We start from the raw sequence: 8,038 nt of genomic DNA on the forward strand, positions 1-8,038 counted from the left end.
ATATGAAAAACCCACAGCCAGCATAGTACTCAATGGTGAGAGACTGAAAGCCTTCCCTCTAAGATCAGGAACAAGACAAGGATGCCCGCTGTCACCACTGTTATTCAACATCGTGCTGGAAGTGCTAGCCAGGGCAATCCGGCAAGACAAAGAAATAAAAGGCATCCAAATTGGAAAAGAAGAAGTAAAACTGTCATTGTTTGCAGATGATATGATCTTATATCTAGAAAACCCTGAGAAATCAACGATACAGCTACTAGAGCTAATAAACAAATTTAGCAAAGTAGCGGGATACAAGGTTAATGCACATAAGTCAGTAATGTTTCTATATGCTAGAAATGAACAAACTGAAGAGACACTCAAGAAAAAGATACCATTTTCAATAGCAACTAAAAAAATCAAGTACCTAGGAATAAACTTAACCAAAGATGTAAAAGACCTATACAAAGAAAACTACATAACTCTACTAAAATAAATAGAAGGGGACCTTAAAAGATGGAAAAATATTCCATGTTCATGGATAGGAAGGCTAAATGTCATTAAGATGTCAATTCTACCCAAACTCATCTACAGATTCAATGCAATCCCAATCAAAATTCCAACAACCTACTTTGCAGACTTGGAAAAGCTAGTTATCAAATTTATTTGGAAAGGGAAGATGCCTCGAATTGCTAAAGACACTCTAAAAAAGAAAAACGAAGTGGGAGGACTTACACTCCCTGACTTTGAAGCTTATTATAAAGCCACAGTTGCCAAAACAGCATGGTACTGGCACAAAGATAGACAGATAGATCAATGGAATCGAATTGAGAATTCGGAGATAGACACTCAGATCTATGGCCGACTGATCTTTGATAAGGCCCCCAAAGTCACTGAACTGAGTCATAATGGTCTTTTTCAACAAATGGGGCTGGGAGAGTTGGATATCCATATCCAAAAGAATGAAAGAGGACCCCTACCTCACCCCCTACACAAAAATTAACTCAAAATGGACCAAAGATCTCAATATAAAAGAAAGTACCATAAAACTCCTAGAAGATAATGTAGGAAAACATCTTCAAGACCTTGTATTAGGCGGCCACTTCCTAGACTTTACACCCAAAGCACAAGCAACAAAAGAAAAAATAGATAAATGGGAACTCCTCAAGCTTAGAAGTTTCTGCACCTCAAAGGAATTTCTCAAAAAGGTAAAGAGGCAGCCAACTCAATGGGAAAAATTTTTTGGAAACCATGTATCTGACAAAAGACTGATATCTTGCATATATAAAGAAATCCTACAACTCAAGGACAATAGTACAGACAGCCCAATTATAAAATGGGCAAAAGATATGAAAAGACAGTTCTCTGAAGAGGAAATACAAATGGCCAAGAAACACAAGAAAAAATGTTCAGCTTCACTAGCTATTAGAGAGATGCAAATTAAGACCACAATGAGATACCATCTAACACCGATTAGAATGGCTGCCATTAAACAAACAGGAAACTACAAATGCTGGAGGGGATGTGGAGAAATTGGAACTCTTATTCACTGTTGGTGGGACTGTATAATGGTTCAGCCACTCTGGAAGTCAGTCTGGCAGTTCCTTAGAAAACTAGATATAGAGTTACCATTCGATCCAGCGATTGCACTTCTCGGTATATACCCGGAAGGTCGGAAAGCAGTGACACGAACAGATATCTGCACGCCAATGTTCATAGCAGCATTATTCACAATTGCCAAAAGATGGAAACAACCCAAATGTCCTTCAACAGATGAGTGGATAAATAAAATGTGGTATATACACACGATGGAATACTACACGGCAGTAAGAAGGAACGATCTCGTGAAACATATGACAACATGGATGAACCTTGAAGACATAATGCGGAGCGAAATAAGCCAGGCACAAAAAGAGAAATATTATATGCTACCACTAACGTGAACTTTGAAAAATGTAAAACAAATGGTTTATAATGTAGAATGTAGGGGAACTAGCAGTAGAGAGCAATTAAGGAAGGGGGAACAATAATCCAAGAAGAACAGATAAGCTATTTAACGTTCTGGGGATGCCCAGGAATGACTATAGTCTGTTAATTTCTGATGGATATAGTAGGAACAAGTTCACAGAAATGTTGCTATATTAGGTAACTTTCTTGGGGTAAAGTAGGAACATGTTGGAAGTTAAGCAGTTATCTTAGGTTAGTTGTCTTTTTCTTTCTCCCTTGTTATGGTCTCTTTGAAATGTTCTTTTATTGTATGTTTGTTTTCTTTTTAACTTTTTTTTCATACAGTTGATTTAAAAAAGAAGGGAAAGTTAAAAAAAAAAAAAAAAGAAAAGAAAAACAAGGAAAAAAAAAAGATGTAGTGCTCCCTTCAGGAGCCTGTGGAGAATGCAGGGGTATTCGCCTACCCCACCTCCATGGTTGCTAACATGACCACAGACATAGGGGACTGGTGGTTTGATGGGTTGAGCCCTCTACCACAGGTTTTACCCTTGGGAAGACGGTTGCTGCAAAGGAGAGGCTAGGCCTCCCTATGGTTGTGCCTAAGAGCCTCCTCCCGAATGCCTCTTTGTTGCTCAGATGTGGCCCTGTCTCTCTAGCTAAGCCAACTTGAAAGGTGAAATCACTGCCCTCCCCCCTACGTGGGATCAGACACCCAGGGGAGTGAATCTCCCTGGCAACGTGGAATATGACTCCCGGGGAGGAATGTAGACCTGGCATCGTGGGACGGAGAACATCTTCTTGACCAAAAGGGGGATGTGAAAGGAAATGAAATAAGCTTCAGTGGCAGAGAGATTCCAAAGGAGCCGAGAGGTCACTCTGGTGGGCACTCTTACGCACACTTTAGACAACCCTTTTTAGGTTCTAAAGAATTGGGGTAGCTGGTGGTGGATACCTGAAACTATCAAACTACAACCCAGAACCCATGAATCTCGAAGACAGTTGTATAAAAATGTAGCTTATGAGGGGTGACAAGGGGATTGGGAAAGCCATAAGGACCACACTCCACTTTGTCTAGTTTATGGATGGATGAGTAGAAAAATAGGGGAAGGAAACAAACAGACAAAGGTACCCAGTGTTCTTTTTTACTTCAATTGCTCTTTTTCACTCTAATTATTATTCTTGTTATTCTTGTGTGTGTGCTAATGAAGGTGTCAGGGATTGATTTGGGTGATGAATGTACAACTATGTAATGGTACTGTGAACAATCAAAAGTACGATTTCTTTTGTATGACTGTGTGGTATATGAATATATCTCAATAAAATGAAGATTAAAAAAAAAAAAAAAAAAGAGATAATGGTGAGCAAAATAAGCCAGGCACAAAAAGAGACATATTGTAAGTTACCACTAATGTGAATTCTGTGAAAAATGTACAATGTTTTATACTGTAGAATGTAGGGGACCTAGAGATACCAATTAGTGGAGGGGGAATGATAATCTAATAAGAACAGATAAACTATGGAGGGTAATCTCAATGTTATGGGAATGCTCAGGAATGATTAGGGTTTGTAAACTTTCTTGGATATAGTAAGATCATGTTGGAAGCAATAGAGTTATTTTAGGTTTTTTTTTTTGTCTTATTCCTTTGTTTTCTTAGGGGTTGTTAATTTTCTTGGGGTATGGTAGGAACATGTTGGAAGCAATGTAGTTATTTTAGATTATTTGTTTTTCTTACTCCTCTGTTTGGACATGGTTTATTAATTTTCTTGGGGTATGGTAGGAACATATTGGAAGCAAAGTAGTTATTTTAGGTTATTTGTTTTCCTTAATCCATTGCTTTGTTTGAAATGTTGTGGGGTTTTATTGGTTGTTGTTTGCCTGTTTGTTTGTTTTTTTTTATTTTTTATTTTTTATTTTATTTTTTTTTAATTCAGTTTTATTGAAATATATTCACAAACCATACAGTCATCCACGGTATACAATCAACTGTTCACAGTATGATCATATAGTTATGCGTTCATCACCACAATCTATTTCTGAACATTTTCCTTACATCAGAAAGAATCAGAATAAGAATAAAAAATAAAAGTGAAAAGAGAATATCCAAACCATCCCCCCATCCCACCCTATTTGTCATTTAGTTTTTACTCCCATTTTTCTACTGATTTTTTTTCAATTTTTTAACTTTGTTTATCAAAAAATTAAAAACAAACAGGCAAACAACAACCAAAAAAACCCCACAACATTTCAAACAAAGCAATGGATTAAGGAAAACACATAACCTAAAATAACTACTTTGCTTCCAATATGTTCCTACCATACCCCAAGAAAATTAATAAACCATGTCCAAACAGAGGAGTAAGAAAAACAAATAATCTAAAATAACTACATTGCTTCCAACATGTTCCTACCATACCCCAAGAAAATTAACAACCCCTAAGAAAACAAAGGAATAAGAGAAAAAAAAAAACCCTAAAATAACTCTATTGCTTCCAACATGATCTTACTATATCCAAGAAAGTTTACAAACCCTAATCATTCCTGAGCATTCCCATAACATTGAGATTACCCTCCATAGTTTATCTGTTCTTATTAGATTATCATTCCCCCTCCACTAATTGGTATCTCTAGGTCCCCTACATTCTACAGTATAAAACATTGTACATTTTTCACAGAATTCACATTAGTGGTAACATACAATATCTCTCTTTTTGTGCCTGGCTTATTTTGCTCAGCATTATCTGTTTTTTTTTTTTTTTTTAATCTTCATTTCATTGAGATATATTCATATACCATGCAGTCATACAAAACAAATCGTACTTTCGATTGTTCACAGTACCATTACATAGTTCTACATTCAACACCCAAATCAATCCCTGACACCTTCATTAGCACACACACAAGAATAACAAGAATAATAATTAGAGTGAAAAAGAGCAATTGAAGTAAAAAAGAACACTGGGTACCTTTGTCTGTTTGTTTCCTTCCCCTATTTTTCTACTCATCCATCCATAAACTAGACAAAGTGGAGTGTGGTCCTTATGGCTTTCCCAATCCCCTTGTCACCCCTCATAAGCTACATTTTTATACAACTGTCTTCGAGATTCATGGGTTCTGGGTTGTAGTTTGATAGTTTCAGGTATCCACCACCAGCTACCCCAATTCTTTAGAACCTAAAAAGGGTTGTCTAAAGTGTGCGTAAGAGTGCCCACCAGAGTGACCTCTCGGCTCCTTTTGGATTCTCTCTGCCACTGAAGCTTATTTCATTTCCTTTCACATCCCCCTTTTTGTCAAGAAGATGTTCTCCGTCCCACGATGCCAAGTCTACATTCCTCCCCGGGAGTCATATTCCACGTTGCCAGGGAGATTCACTCCCCTGGGTGTCTGATCCCACGTAGGGGGTAGGGCAGTGATTTCACCTTTCAAGTTGGCTTAGCTAGAGAGACAGGGCCACATCTGAGCAACAAAGAGGCATTCGGGAGGAGGCTCTTAGGCACAACCATAGGGAGGCCTAGCCTCTCCTTTGCAGCAACCGTATTCCCTAGGGTAAAACCTGTGGTAGAGAGCTCAACCCATCAAACCACCAGTCCCCTATGTCAGTGGTCATGTTAGCAACCATGGAGGTGGGGTAGGCGAATACCCCTGCATTCTCCACAGGCTCCTCAAGGGGGCACTACATCTTTTTTTTCCCCTTGTTTTTTTTTTTTTTTTAACTTTCCCTTCTTTTTTAAATCAACTGTATGAAAAAAAAGTTAAAAAGAAAACAAACATACAATAAAAGAACATTTCAAAGAGACCATAACAAGGGAGTAAGAAAAAGACAACTAACCTAAGATAACTGCTTAAATTCCAACATGTTCCTACTTTACCCCAAGAAAGTTACCTAATATAGCAACATTTCTGTGAACTTGCTCCTACTATATCCATCAGAAATTAACAGACCATAGTCATTCCTGGGCATCCCAGAACGTTAAATAGCTTATCTGTTCTTCTTGGATTATTGTTCCCCCTTCCTTAATTGCTCTCTATTGCTAGTTCCCCTACATTCTACATTATAAGCCATTTGTTTTACATTTTTCAAAGTTCACATTAGTGGTAGCATATAATATTTCTCTTTTTGTGCCTGGCTTATTTCGCTTAGCATTATGTCTTCAAGGTTCATCCATGTTGTCATATGTTTCACGAGATCGTTCCTTCTTACTGCCGCGTAGTATTCCATCGTGTGTATATACCACATTTTATTTATCCACTCATCTGTTGAAGGACATTTGGGTTGTTTCCATCTTTTGGCAATTGTGAATAATGCTGCTATGAACATTGGCGTGCAGATATCTGTTCGTGTCACTGCTTTCCGACCTTCCGGGTATATACCGAGAAGTGCAATCGCTGGATCGAATGGTAACTCTATATCTAGTTTTCTAAGGAACTGCCAGACTGACTTCCAGAGTGGCTGAACCATTATACAGTCCCACCAACAGTGATTAAGAGTTCCAATTTCTCCACATCCCCTCCAGCATTTGTAGTTTCCTGTTTGTTTAATGGCAGCCATTCTAATCGGTGTTAGATGGTATCTCATTGTGGTCTTAATTTGCATCTCTCTAATAGCTAGTGAAGCTGAACATTTTTTCATGTGTTTCTTGGCCATTTGTATTTCCTCTTCAGAGAACTGTCTTTTCATATCTTTTGCCCATTTTATAATTGGGCTGACTGTACTATTGTCCTTGAGTTGTAGGATTTCTTTATATATGCAAGATATCAGTCTTTTGTCAGATACATGGTTTCCAAAAATTTTTTCCCATTGAGTTGGCTGCCTCTTTACCTTTTTGAGAAATTCCTTTGAGGTGCAGAAACTTCTAAGCTTGAGGAGTTCCCATTTATCTATTTTCTCTTTTGTTGCTTGTGCTTTGGGTGTAAAGTCTAGGAAGTGGCCGCCTAATACAAGGTCTTGAAGATGTTTTCCTACATTATCTTCTAGGAGTTTTATGGTACTTCTTTTATATTGAGATCTTTGGTCCATTTTGAGTTAATTTTTGTGTAGGGGTGAGGTAGGGGTCCTCTTTCATTCTTTTGGATATGGATATCCAACTCTCCCAGCCCCATTTGTTGAAAAGACCATTATGACTCAGTTCAGTGACTTTGGGGGCCTTATCAAAGATCAGTCAGCCATAGATCTGAGGGTCTATCTCTGAATTCTCAATTCGATTCCATTGATCTATATGTCTATCTTTGTGCCAGTACCATGCTGTTTTGGCAACTGTGGCTTTATAATAAGCTTCAAAGTCAGGGAGTGTAAGTCCTCCCACTTCGTTTTTCTTTTTTAGAGTGTCTTTAGCAATTCGAGGCATCTTCCCTTTCCAAATAAATTTGATAACTAGCTTTTCCAAGTCTGCAAAGTAGGTTGTTGGAATTTTGATTGGGATTGCATTGAATCTGTAGATGAGTTTGGGTAGAATTGACATCTTAATGACATTTAGTCTTCCTATCCATGAACATGGAATATTTTTCCATCTTTTAAGGTCCCCTTCTATTTCTTTTAGTAGAGTTATGTAGTTTTTTTGTATAGGTCTTTTACATCTTTGGTTAAGTTTATTCCTAGGTACTTGATTTTTTAGTTGCTATTGAAAATGGTATCTTTTTCTTGAGTGTCTTCTTCAGTTTGTTCATTTCTAGCATATAGAAACATTACTGACTTATGTGCATTAACCTTGTATCCCGCTAGTTTGCTAAATTTGTTTATTAGCTCTAGTAGCTGTATCGTCGATTTCTCAGGGTTTTCTAGATATAAGATCATATCATCTGCAAACAATGACAGTTTTACTTCTTCTTTTCCAATTTCGATGCCTTTTATTTCTTTGTCTTGCCGGATTGCCCTGGCTAGCACTTCCAGCACAATGTTGAATAACAGTGGTGACAGCGGGCATACTTGTCTTGTTCCTGATCTTAGAGGGAAGGCTTTCAGTCTCTCACCATTGAGCACTATGCTGGCTGTGGGTTTTTCATATATGCTCTTTATCATGTTGAGGAAGTTTCCTTCAATTCCTACCTTTTGAAGTGCTTTATCAAAACGGATGTTGGATTTGTCAAATGCTTTTTCAGCATCTATTGAGATGATCA

The sequence above is a fragment of the Choloepus didactylus genome, chromosome X, assembly GCF_015220235.1.
Source record: "Choloepus didactylus isolate mChoDid1 chromosome X, mChoDid1.pri, whole genome shotgun sequence".
Lineage (NCBI taxonomy): Eukaryota > Metazoa > Chordata > Mammalia > Pilosa > Megalonychidae > Choloepus > Choloepus didactylus.